The sequence below is a fragment of the Arachis ipaensis genome, chromosome B07 (assembly GCF_000816755.2).
Source record: "Arachis ipaensis cultivar K30076 chromosome B07, Araip1.1, whole genome shotgun sequence".
NCBI classification, from domain to species: domain Eukaryota; kingdom Viridiplantae; phylum Streptophyta; class Magnoliopsida; order Fabales; family Fabaceae; genus Arachis; species Arachis ipaensis.
Window position 1 is genome coordinate 105,508,853 of NC_029791.2, and position 14,243 is coordinate 105,523,095.

Genomic DNA, 14,243 nt, shown 5'->3' on the forward strand with positions numbered 1-14,243 from the left:
GTTTGACCGCTTTGCAGACTATCTCAGGACTCTTGAAATAAAGATTCTGTTTGCAGAGGCACTTGAGCAAATACCCTCTTATGCCAAGTTCATGAAAGATATCTTGAGTCATAAGAAGGATTGGAGAGAAACTGAAAGAGTTCTCCTCACTGAAGAATGCAGTGCAGTCATTCTGAAAAGCTTCCCAGAAAAGCTTAAAGATCCCGGGAGCTTTATGATACCATGCATATTAGAGGGTAACTGCACCAAGACAGCTCTATGTGATCTTGGGGCAAGCATCAACCTAATTCCTACATCCACTATCAGAAAGCTTGGCTTGACTGAAGAGGTCAAACCAACCCGGATCTGTCTTCAACTTGCTGATGGCTCCATTAAATACCCATCAGGCATAATTGAGGACATCATTGTCAAGGTTGGGCCATTTGCCTTCCCTACTGACTTTGTAGTGTTGGAAATGGAGGAGCACAAGAGTGCAACTCTCATTCTAGGAAGACCATTCCTAGCAACTGGGCGAACCCTCATTGACGTCCAAAAAGGGGAGATAACCCTGAGAGTCAATGAGGATGAGTTTAAGTTGAATGTTGTCAAAGCTATGCAACATCCAGACACATCAGACGACTGCCTGGGCGTTGATATTATTGACTCCCTGGTGGAAGAGGTCCATATGACTGAGAGTCTCGAATCAGAGCTAGAGAACATTTTTAAAGATGTTCAGCCTGATCTGGAGGAACCAGAGGAAATAAAAGAACCTCTGAAAACTCCTCAGGAAGAGGAGAAACCTCCTAAACCCGAGCTCAAACCATTACCACCATCCCTGAAATATGAATTTCTGAGAGAAGGTGACACTTTTCCTGTAATCATAAGCTCTGCTTTAGGGCCACAGGAAGAGAAAGCACTAATTCAGGTGCTAAGGACACACAAGACAGCTCTTGGGTGGTCCATAAGTGATCTTAAGGGCATTAGCCCAGCCAGATGCATGCACAAGATCCTATTAGAGGATGATGCTAAGCCAGTGGTTCAACGACAGAGGCGGCTAAATCCCGCCATGAAGGAGGTGGTGCAGAAAGAGGTCACTAAGTTACTAGAGGCTGAGATTATCTATCCTATTTCTGATAGCCCCTGGGTGAGCCCTGTCCATATTGTCCCTAAGAAGGGAGGAATGATAGTGGTTCATAATGAAAAGAATGAACTGGTTCCTACAAGAACAGTTACAGGGTGGCGTATGTGTATTGACTACAGAAGGCTCAATACAGCCACAAGGAAGGATCATTTTCCTTTACCATTCAAAGACCAGATGCTAGAGAGACTAGCAGGTCATGAATATTACTACTTTTTGGATGGCTATTCAGGTTACAACCAAATTGGCACTTGTTCTGAAAAGATGCCAAGAGACCAACCTAGTTTTAAACTGGGAAAAATGTCACTTTATGGTGACTGCAGGGATTGTCCTTGGGCATAAAATTTCAAACAAGGGAATAGAGGTGGATCAAGCTAAAGTTGAAGTAATTGAAAAATTACCACCACCGGCCAATGTTAAGGCAATCAGAAGCTTTCTGGGGCATGCAGGATTCTATAGGAGGTTTATAAAGGATTTTTCAAAAATTACAAAACCTCTGAGCAATCTGCTAGTTGCTGACACGCCATTTGTGTTTGACACAAAGTGTCTGTAGGCGTTTGAGACCCTAAAAGCTAAGCTGGTCACAACACCAGTTATTTCTGCACCAGACTGGACATTACCATTCGAACTAATGTGTGATGCCAGTGACCATACCATTGGTGCAGTATTGGGATAGAGGCATAACAAGCTTCTGCATATCATTTATTATGCTAGCAGTGTTTTAAATGATGCCCAGAAAAATTACACAACCACAGAAAAAGAATTACTTGCAGTGGTTTATGCCATTGACAAGTTTAGATCCTACTTAGTAGGATCAAAAGTGATTGTGTACACTGACCATGCTGCTTTTAAATATCTACTCACAAAGCAGGATTCAAAGCCCAGGCTCATAAGATGGGCGTTGCTTCTGCAAGAGTTTGATATAGAAATAAGAGACAGAAAAGGGACAGAGAATCAAGTAGCTGATCACCTGTCCCGGATAGAACCAGTAGCAGGAGCATCCCTTCCTCCTACTGAGATCTCTGAAACCTTTCCGGATGAGCAATTGTTTGCTATTCAGGAAGCTCTGTGGTTTGTAGACATTTCAAACTATAAGACACAAGGTTCTCCTTCTGTAACCATGGAGAAGAAGCATGAAAAGCTTCTCTCACTGCAGAGTCAACCAAAGCCCCCACAGTCAAACTCTAAGTTTGGTGTTGGGAGGCCACAACCAAACTCTAAGTTTGGTGTTGAACCCCCACATTCAAACTCTAAGTTTGGTGTTGGGAGGTCCCAACCTTGCTCTGATTATCTGTGAGGCTCCATGAGAGCTCACTGTCAAGCTATTGACATTAAAGAAGCGCTTGTTGGGAGGCAACCCAATGTTATTTAATTATATCTATTTATTTTCTATGGCTATTTTATGTTTTCTTTAGGTTGATGATCATGTGAAGTCACAAAAACAAATGAAAATTCAAAAACAGAATGAAAAACAGCATGAAAAACAGCACACTCTGGAGGAAGATCATTCTGGCGTTTAAACGCCAGAAACAAGCATCTGTCTGGCACTTAACGCCAGAAACAAGTACCAAGCTGGCGTTTAACGCCAGAAACAAGCATCAGTCTGGCGTTAAACGCCAGAAACAGGCTACATTTGGGCGTTTAACGCCAGAAACAGGCAGCAGTCTGGCGTTAAACGCCAGGATTGCACAGTAAGGGCATTTTGTACGCCTAATTGGAGCAGGGATGCTAAATCCTTGACCCACTGGATCTGTGGACCCCACAGGATCCCCACCTACCTCACCATTCAAATTCAAACCATTTCCCTCCCAAACCCACTCATTCACACACTTCCATCTCCTCCATCTTCTCCACTTCTTTCTTCTTTTGCTTGAGGACGAGCAAACCTTCTAAGTTTGGTATGGCAAAAGTATTGCTTTTGTTTTTCCATAATTCAGTGGTAGAGCAATTGACTGCAGATCAAAGAGTTATGAGAAAAGAGCAACAAAGGCAAGGAAGAGACATAGAGGAGCTCAAGAGCACCATTGGTTCTTCAAGAAGAGGAAGACGCCACCCTCATTAAGGTGGACCCATTCCTTAATCTCCTTGTTCTTTGAAAAAAAAAGAGAGCAAGAAAAAGAAAAAGCAAGCAGAAAAAGCCAAAAGCTCTTTAAACCAAAAGGCAAGAGCAAAAAGCCAATAGCCCTTAAAACCAAAATGCAAGGGTAATAAAAAGGATCCAAGGCTTTGAGCATCAGTGGATAGGAGGGCCTAAAGGAATAAAATCCTAGCCTTAGCGGCTAAACCAAGCTGTCCCTAACCATGTGCTTGTGGCGTGAAGGTGTGAAGTGAAAACTTGAGACTGAGCGGTTAAAGTCGAGGTCCAAAGCAAAAAACAGAGTGTGCTTAAGAATCCTGGACACCTCTAATTGGGAACTTTAGCAAAGCTGAGTCACAATCTGAAAAGGTTCACCCAGTTATGTGTTTGTGGCATGTATGTATCCGGTGGTAATACTGAAAAACAGAGTGCTTAGGGCCACGGCCAAGACTCATAAAGTAGCTGTGTTCAAGAATCAACATACTGAACTAAGAGAATCAATAACACTATCTAAATTCTGAGTTCCTATAGATGCCAATCATTCTGAACTTCAAAGGATAAAGTGAGATGCCAAAACTGTTCAGAAGCAAAAAGCTAATAGCCCCGCTTATCTAATTAACACTGATCTTCATAGATGTTTTTGGAATTCATTGTATATTCTCTTCTTTTTATCCTACTTTGTTTTTAGTTGCTTGGGGACAAGCAACAATTTAAGTTTGGTGTTGTCATGAGCGGATAATTTATACACTTTTTGGCATTGTTTTTACTTAGTTTTTAGTATGATTTAGTTGGTTTTTAGTATATTTTTATTAGTTTTTAATTAAAAATCACATTTCTGGACTTTACTATGAGTTTGTGTGTTTTTCTGTGATTTCAGGTATTTTCTGGCTGAAATTGAGGGAGCTGAGCAAAAATATGATTCAGGCTGAAAAAGGACTGCTGATGTTGTTGGATTCTGACCTCCCTGCACTCAAAGTGGATTTTCTGGAGCTACAGAACTCGAAATGGCGCGCTCTCAATTGCGTTGGAAAGTAGACATCCAGGGCTTTCCAGCAATATATAATAGTCCATACTTTTCTCAAGGATAGATGACGTAAACTGGCGTTCAACGCCAGTTCCATATTGCAGTCTGGCGTCCAGCGCCAGAAACAAGTTACAAGTTGGAGTTCAACGCCAGAAACAGGTTACAACCTGGCATTGAACGCCCGCATTGACAACGGTGACACCTTATATACAGCTTGCCATGGAAGGAGCCTTGCGTGTGTGAAGAGGAGTACAAGAGAAAAACTGAAATAAAGAAGACAAAGCATCTCCAAAACCCCAACATATTCTCCATCATTGCACAATAAGTATTTATATTTATGCCCTTTGACTCTTTACAATTGAAGTTGAAAAAACACTGTTGTTGGCATCCTGACTAAGAATAATAAGATAACCATAGCTTGCTTCAAACCAACAATCTCCGTGGGATTCGACCCTTACTCATGTAAGGTATTACTTGGAGGACCCAGTGCACTTGCTGGTTAGTGGTACTAGTTGTGAAAAGTGTGATTCACAATTCGTGCACCAGTGATACACAAGAAGACGGGTGTAAAAGCAAGGTTTGGGACCCTGGAATTCATTCCCATAATCAACACTCTTGGGGCTTTGTCACTTGCTTCAACTTGCTCAAAGGCGTTATACGCCTAGTTTGGGATCCCGGTAGCCATTGAAATTACAAACATTGGTGGAGATTCCTGGATCAGTACAAGCACAAGCCACCATGACAAGAAACTCACAACATGTCCAACTTAAGGACTTTAACTAAAAGTGCTTGGTGAGAGACAACCCACCGTGGTATGATTGTTCTTTTTCATTCTTAGTTGTTTTTCGTAGTAGTAGTTTTTACTTAGTTGATTTTTATTAAGTTTTTACTAATTTTCTGATCATGCAGCTATTTTATCACAGGAACCGAACCCCTAAGGCTAAAAAAAAAAAAAAACCGACGCAAAAGCGTCGCTGACGCGTACGCGTCATCTAGGGGTGCAAGAAAAATAAAAAGTTACAGAGAGTTGCACGGGAGTGGCGCCAGAATGAAGTTTTTCGCACAAACAAGCCCACGCGGACGCGTGGCCCACACGTTCGCATCGTTTGTGATTTTTGTCATTCACGCGGTCGCGTCACCGACGCGATCGCGTGACCTGAAAATTCGACGTAACAGAGCATTTTGGGCAGAGAGTTGTGCCAGCTTGGGGCAAGAAGTGTGCTAAACGCACAAATTTAGTCACGCGGACGCGTGATTGACGCGTTCGTGTCAGTTACACATATGGCCATCCACACGATCGCGAGCCTGACGCTAACGCGTCATTATGAAGAATGCGCGACGCACGCGATCGCGTCATTGACGCGAACGCGTCGCTTGCACCACCCAGTTTTCTTCTCTCTCTCTCTCCCAATCCTAATTCTCTCTTATTCTCTTATCCTTTTATTTTTTTCTTTCATTTTAACATTTGTCTCTTTTATTTTCAGTTCTTATTTGCTTGAGGACAAGCAAACCTTTAAGTTTGGTGTTGACGCTTCGCTTAAGGGTTTTCTGTTTATTCCGATGGCACCAAAAGGGAGGCGAATCATCTTCACTGAGGAGCACAACCTGAAGAATAAACGATTGCTAGGATAACTAAGGTGGTTGAGTTTCTTTCATTTTTTTTATTCCTCCCCTCTTTGTCTATGTTATATGCCGGTTTTCTGCTATTTTTCTTTGTTTGTTGCATGATCATTTATTAGTTAGAATCTTAGGACTAGTTTAGTTTTCTTTTAATTACTTTAATGCTGAAAAGATGTTTCATGTACCACTCATTGAACTTGAACCTAAAAAGAAAAGAAAAGAAGTGATGTAGTGCATGAGAATTTGAGTTTAATTTTTAGAGTAGTCTTATTTACTTAAATGTGGTGGTATTTTCTGTGACTCTGAATGCATGCTTGAACAGTGCATATTTTTTATAGTGAAGTTTATGAATGTTAAAAATTATTAGCTCTTGAAAGAATGATGAAAAAGAGAAATGTTATTGATAATCTGAAAAATCATAAAATTGATTCTTGAAGCAAGAAAAAGCAGTGAAAAACACAAAGCTTGCGAAAAAAAAGAAAAAAATAAAATAAAATAAAATAAAATAAAAAGCAAGCAGAAAAAGCCAATAACCCTTTAAACTAAAAGGCAAGGGTAAAAAGGATCCAAGGCTTTGAGCATTAATGGATAGGAGGGCCCTAAGGAATAAAATCCTGGCCTAAGCGGCTAAATCAAGTTGTCCCTAACCATGTACTTGTGGCGTGAAGGTGTCAAGTGAAAAGCTTGAGACTGAGAGGTTAAAGTCGTGATCTAAAGTAAAAAGAGTGTGCTTAAGAACTCTGGGCACCTCTAACTGGGGACTCTAGCAAAGCTGAGTCACAATCTGAAAAGTTTCACCCAGTTATGTGTCTGTGGCATTTATGTATCTGGTGGTAATACTGGAAAATAAAATGCTTAGGGTCATGGCCAAGACTCATAAAGAAGCTGTGTTCAAGAATCAACATACTGAACTAGGAGAATCAATAATACTATCTGAATTCTGAGTTCCTATGGATGCCAATCATTCTGAACTTCAAAGGATAAAGTGAGATGCCAAAACTGTTCAGAATTGCAGTTGTAAACCACACTATAAGAGAAGACATGGGCTTAATCGAACTCTCATCCTCATGGAAATTCACATCCTAAGCTTATATTAGTTTTGGTTGCTTGAGGACAAGCAACAGTTTAAGTTTGGTGTTGTGATGCGTGAGCATCTTTCCTATCTTTTCCTAGTGAATTTGCATCTAATTTGTTGAGTTTAATTAAGAATTAATTATATTTTAGCCACTATGGATGCTATTTTGAGTTTTGTGCAATTTTATTTATTTTAGGTAGCATTCGGATGGATTTGATGAAGTTTCTGCAGAGAAAGAGAATAAACCAAGGAGATGACCAGCAAATACCGACGCGGACGCATGGCTCACGCGACCGCGCGGAATGGAGGAGATCGCAATGACGCAATCGCGTGCCTGACGCGAACGCGTGGACTGGAATCTGCACAAATGACGCGAACGCATGGATGACGCGGACGCGTCACATGCGCCACGTGCAGAAAAACGCTGGGGGCGATTTCTGGGCTATTTTGACCCAGTTTCCAGCCCAGAAAATACAGATTAGAAGCTGCAGCATGGACAATTCAAGTGGTCCCCATCCATCCATTGAAGATTTGATTATTCAAATTAATTCAAATTTAAATTCAAATTTTAATTTTATGAAAAGATATTATTTTAATTTTTAGTTTTAGATATTAGATTTTAAATTTATTATGATTAGTTATAAAAGGAGGAAGCTTTCCTTCTTTTGGGGAGGTCCTGGGGAGATTCCACCTCATCCCATCAGGGGAACATAATTGACAATCCTAATTTTCTCTCTTTTCTATGAGCAACTAAACCTCCACTGTTAAGGTTAGGAGCTCTGTCTATTTCTATGGATTAATTTTATTGCTTTTTCTATTTTAATTTATGTATGGATTTATAATTTAAGAATTATTTTTGCTCTTTATTTTATGAATTTGGGTGGAACAAAAGTATGACCCTCTTTCTAATTGAATTCTTGTAAAACTTAGAAAAGCTCTTTACTTGAACAACAGCTTGAAAACATATTCTCCTAAATTTTAATTATTTGGACTTAACGGGATATGTGACATATAATCCTTTTATTTTTGGATAATTAGAATTTCTGTGGCATATAACTAGAATTTGATTATCACCCTCTAATTGGAATTAATTGACCAAGGAATTGGCTGTTGATGAATTTTAGAGGAGACTAGGAAGGTCTAAGGAATTAGGGTCTAGTCACATATAGTTTGCCATAAATTAAATCCTACATGTTTAAAATAGTTAGTAAGAAAAGTTAATCCGGAAAAATAGATAACTCTGAAGCCTTAACTATTTTCTCCATATTTTATTCTTCACCTATTCACCTGTCTGTCTTCAAACTCTTCTTTATTGTTTAATGCTTTTGAACTCTCAATTACTCTTTTCTGTTTGTCTAACTAAGCCTATCAAACACTATTGTTGCTTAATCCATCAATCCTCGTGGGATCGACCCTTACTCACGTAAGGTATTACTTGGTACGACCCGGTGCACTTGCCGGTTAGTTTGTGGGTTATAAATTCCGCACCAAGGTGCTTGCTGAGCCTCTTCCTCGGCTTGTCCTCTTGGAACCCTTGCATATTCTCGTGCATACTCCATGGTCTTCCTTGAGATCAGCCGCTAAACATGAGAAAGAAGTATAACGAGGTGCAAAAGTTACAAGATAGGTTTCTGTTAAAACGATGCGATTGGCATTCACCTACTCTCGCTCCCTTAACAACTTAGATATACATAGCACTTTTCAGTTAGTTTATCAATCTCCTCAAAATACACTTTTACTTCATAATCTCTTGGTTCTATTGTACATCTCCTTGGTAGTAACCAGACCCACGTCAAGCCTTAGAATCATAACTTTCTGAACTTCAACATCGATAAGTTGTTTTTTAATGAACTAACGTATCGTTTGCTATCTGAAAGTTGCACGTGACACCGAAACAAGCACGAGTTTACTCAAAAGGATTCAAAATCTAGGAAGAGAAGAGCAAACATCACAGATGGTATTCACACGAACGTAGAAGGATGCATTAACATTTCAATTAAACAATGATGTACAGAATGAATGAAGTATGCCAGAAAGAGTCAATTGAATGTTAACGAGAAAATCTGAATCAAGAAATTTTGATAGAAATAATAAATGAAAAGATAGTGCATTAGGTCAAAACAAGTTTAAGTTGAATCAAAGAAGTACAAAGTTCACCAAAAGAAGGTAACCAAAGTCAATGGCAGTTTTTTTTTTCAGAAAGATTTAAGTGGATGATTAGGGACACAATAAGGCAAGAAAAGAATCAAATCAAAAACCTTTTCAAAGAAGATCTGGAATAAGAATTCGAGGAGAATACTAGAAGATATGATGTAACATAATAAAGCAAGTTCAGATTACATCAAGGAGTTATATAATTCACGTAAAGGAATGCAACGTCAGCACCTAGTTGTCGAGAATCTATGGGATAGCCAAAAGCACGATAACATCTAGATATGCGCAAGATGTAGGACATGAAACAAAATAATCAAATTTCATTTCAACAAGAATTAAAACAAGGAACTCCCGATATGAAATATAGCGGAATGAACGATACATCAAATTACGCAGCACGATTATAGCGCATACTTCAACACAAACCATCCCAAGAAGAACATTTAACGTTCCCAAACCTAACGATTACCATTACTTAAATAAAAGAAATGAAAGAGTTTAGAAGAACTATTTCTCGCAGGTTATAATTTCTATCTCTCCGTATGCACCATGCTCAACAATCATACCATAAGATGTGACAGTGCTAGATAGAATATAGATTTATTTTTCAACAAAACTAGAAAGTGAACAAAACAAAATAAAGACCATCAAAACAATATCATCATAGCATAAGAGGCTTTAGGGCATAAGTAAATGTTGAAATCACCGAAAAAGCTTCACCATATTCCTTATTCCATAACCATTCCTCATCAACATCATCATCATGACTCTAAAAAGGCCAAAAATAATGAGAATATTGCAAATAATTGAGAGTAAATTAGGAGAAGGACATAGATGTTGCATCCAAAATTAAAAGCTAGCATATATAAAAAAAATAGTATCACTTGAAAATTTCTACTTCTAAACATCAACAACCATAATAAAACGAAATATTCAAACACAATCAATCAAATCATACTGATAAAGGAAAGATTCAAAACAAGCAAATGCAACATATGATAAAATCCGAAATAAATGAACTAATTAAAAATAGAAAACTCATAAAAAGAAAAAAAATAATGATAAATTTTACATCTTCAAGATCAAACTATAATCAATCCATACCCATTATTTCCTAGGTTAACAAGTAATGGTGGAACAACTCAAGATCAAACCCAAAGACTAAAAAAGAACTCAGTACAAAAATTCATTCATCAATTTATTTAGAGTTTAGACATCCCCAATTTTCATACATTACAAACAAGAAATTTTTCAATCTCCATCGCCCACAATTTCAGTGCAAGGTGTCAAATACAGATGGGCTGACAATTTAAAATATTTCTGACTAATTCTATAATTATAAAAGAAAACATATGTAACATATAGGAGTTTATGCCTCAATATAGTATTTGTTGTACAAGCACATGGTTCTCAAGTGAGCATTACCATACTAATCATATGAATTTAAAAGGAAAAATTCTTCCTTGATATCTTAAAAGCGAAATATCTAAAGGAAATAGCATCAACTAATCGAGAGTCATCACTATATCATAAAGCCAATGACGTATAAGTTGAGCAATTAGAACTTAGTTCTTTCACTCTTTGTTCATGGAAGAATAACAACAAAAATAAATAAATAAATAATTGCATAAGTATGAAAGTCAAGTTTAAACCATAAACACTTTATGAACAAGATAAGATATGAAAATCTCCTAGCTCACTATTAACTAATTTTAGCAATTTTTAACCAAGATTCATCAAGTTACAACCATATCAATCATCAATTCAGTAATAATTACATATTATTGAACAACTTTATAGCAGCAACCAATAACCTCATGCATCCCTCAAAAGCAATTAACTCAGATTACTTATTTGTTATGTTAGTTACTATAATAATCATTAATCAAGCAACATATATCAGCAAGCAACTATCTAAATTAGTGGCTAACACTCACATGCAAGCTACAATTTAACACATATTCAAGATAATCATCATATGTTTTATAATCATTAGTTGAATATAACAAGGGAAAAAAACTTGTATATAAAATTTGTTCTGCTCTGAGGATTTAGATATTTAGTCTTTTCCGTCGAAAATCAGTAGAAATTCTTTTTAATATGTAAGATCTATAATTCCAATCTCACAAAGCACTACAAACTAAGAAAACTAATCTCTCTAAACCTCTGAGAATAAAAACTAGTTGAGAGCAAGGAAATTTTCAAAAAAACTAAGGTCGAAAAAATTCTCAAATTTTATATCTTAGCCAAGAGCAAAATTCATCATCTAATCACCAACAAAAAGCAAGCGTTCATAATCTAGATATCACCTGAACAATCAGAAAAATAGTTCCATAACAGAAAATCCATATTTGACAACATAGTACCATAATAGAACTAGATCAGTAAATTAGAAAAGCTCAACCGAACTTCTAGATTGAAAAACATTTTCAATCCAGCCAATTAATCACCTAAATAATTCACTACACCTAAGCAAAGAAAATCATCAATTTAACAAACAACAATAACACTTCATTCATATATTTATCGTATAATTCTTCTCCTTGAGCAATTGAATAACAATTTTCAAAATTATTGATTCGAAAGAAAGACAGAATTACAAACAAATCAAACCTCATAACTTCAAAGATTATTAATATAAGAAGAACAAACTCTAATATCCAGAACAAAGCATCTCGATCAACAACTGAGCAAATTTATGCAATTCGTAAATTCAAATAAAGTTCTATAAAGGAATTAGATAATGAAGCACATCAAACACCAATCGAATCTTCTAAATAATGCATAAAACCTTGTCATCAGGAATCGTAAAGAACACGAAGATGAAGAAGATTAAAGCATGCATTTACAAAAGCGAGAAAAATTAGAACTGGCTACAAGAGAAATTGTGAACCGGAGCCGAAACCGAAGCCATTGAAAAAAATGTTAAAGAAACCTACCAAAGGATAACTGAAGATTGGGTAGATGAAAAGGATAGGAGTAGCAAAAGCGGCAGATGACACATGATCACAATAATCAGAAGACAATAATGACACAGAGGACAACGATGACATTTCTATAGGCCTCTGATAGTACCACAATTTGTACAAATAGGCGTGCTTCTATTTATACAATTGCGATCCTACCATAGGACACTTGCTCCATATTACACAGATTAAACCTAAGCTCTGATACCACTTTGTCACGACCCAAAATGAGTCATAACCGGCGCTCAGGAAAATAATCCTATAGTAAGCCTAACATACTCAAATATAAATTGACTAAGCAAGTTACAAATATTTTACAAGTTCTAAAATAAATAGTTATATATTTTTAACAAAAAAAAATTAAAATAACTAAGAATGGTTGGATCCTGCCTGTGACATATGGAGCATATACTTCTAGAAATTCGGCAAAGAATAGGTACTCTAGGGCTGGCAATTCATACCCTACCCGCGGGTACCCAATCCGGTCCAACCCGTTCGGGTAGGGTAGGGTATGGTCCGGGTATTCCTGCGGGTAGGGTAGGGTACAGGTTTAGGGTGTATCCTACCTTACCCTACCCGCACCTTATATATAACACGTATTTTTTAAAAATTAAGTATATAGTGAAGGAAGTAAAAGTTGAACCCACAATCTCCCTTATATAATGACTTACAATAAGTGAACAACCACTAAACTAGTTAGTTAATTTAGTAATTTAAGGCATTAGTTTTTTATATTTTATGTTATTAATATGTATAAAATTCGAAATGATTGAATTTTATATTTACTTTGAAAAATTTTGATATTTCTGCGGGTAGGGTTAGGGTTGAGAGATTCACAACCCGCGGGTAGGGTAGGGTAGAGTTTTAATAAAATTTTCAACCCGCAGGTAGGGTCCAAACCCTACCCTACCCTACCCATTGCCAGCCCTAAGGTACTCATTGCAGACCATTACTCTTAAATAGAAAGTCTCACAAAGTCAAATATTTGTTCCTGAAAATAAAAAAAAAAGGGTGAATTTTGCAACTCAGTGACTACACAATACGTCTATAATTAACATAAGACTATACAAACATAATCATCAAAGTAATTTTAATTAGAAAATAATAGTTGATAATAATAAGTGAATCAATAAGGGAGTTCTCATACAGAAATCAAATAAAAAATCCACACTTGGGCGGCTCCACCTCTATGGGTAGCCCTTTCCTCTAGTGTGTCCGTACGGAATAACAGATCCAACGTGTGGCTTACACGTTAGGCTAGCAATGCCCCTGCTAGATGAGGTCTGAGCCAGATGCATCTAGATTAACGTCATAACTGCCGTTAAGTACGGTTTTCTAATACGAGCCTCCCAAACCAATTCAAAACATATAATTTCAAATACAACAAATCTTTGATCTTTCAAATATATAAGGTATCGAATCAAATCAAATCAGATAATACTTTCTTATCCAAATCATATTCAATCATATTTTCTCAATCTTAAGGCATTTCAAACATTTTTCACAATTCCAAAATAAGTGAGTACCAACCAAATTTCAATACTTCAAAAATACATATTTGAGTAAAATCAATGCTTTAAAATAATATAAAACTTAACAAATATACATATAGTCTCATAAAAATATATAGTCTCATGTGCATATTAAAATGAGCTTAACAAGGATAAATATTTAGTTCTAATAAATCAATTAGTAAAACCAATTTAAAATCCTTTGATAATAATCTTTGTGAGTATAACTAAGTTCAAAGCACCGTATATCAAAATAATTATAGACGTATAGCCAAACAATTATAAATGTAAAGTTTACTCACAATGTGGTCCCAAGGGACCGAAGATACCAAACCCGGAGTGCCAAATTCAAGATGAGGAGGATTGAAGTCGAACAAAATGAATGAGTGTAGAATTTGGACCGGAGTAGCGACAAGATGGAGCTGGCGATAGTCCTGGAAATCGGGATAATGACAGGAACGGTTTAGCTCCAGCAGCACCAACAACTCCGGCGGCAACGACGATGGCTTGGTTCAGGTACATCCGAACGGCGACAAGAACAGCGCAGCAGCGGATGGTCCCTCCTCCTTGGCGTTTCTCTCTCTCTGGGAACTCCTCTCTCTTCGAAGCTCCAAATCTGCAACTACGACAACGACGGCGAGGCTGGCTTCGACGGCGGCGGCTAGGCGTTTCTTGGTGGCAGAGGCGCGGCGGCCATGG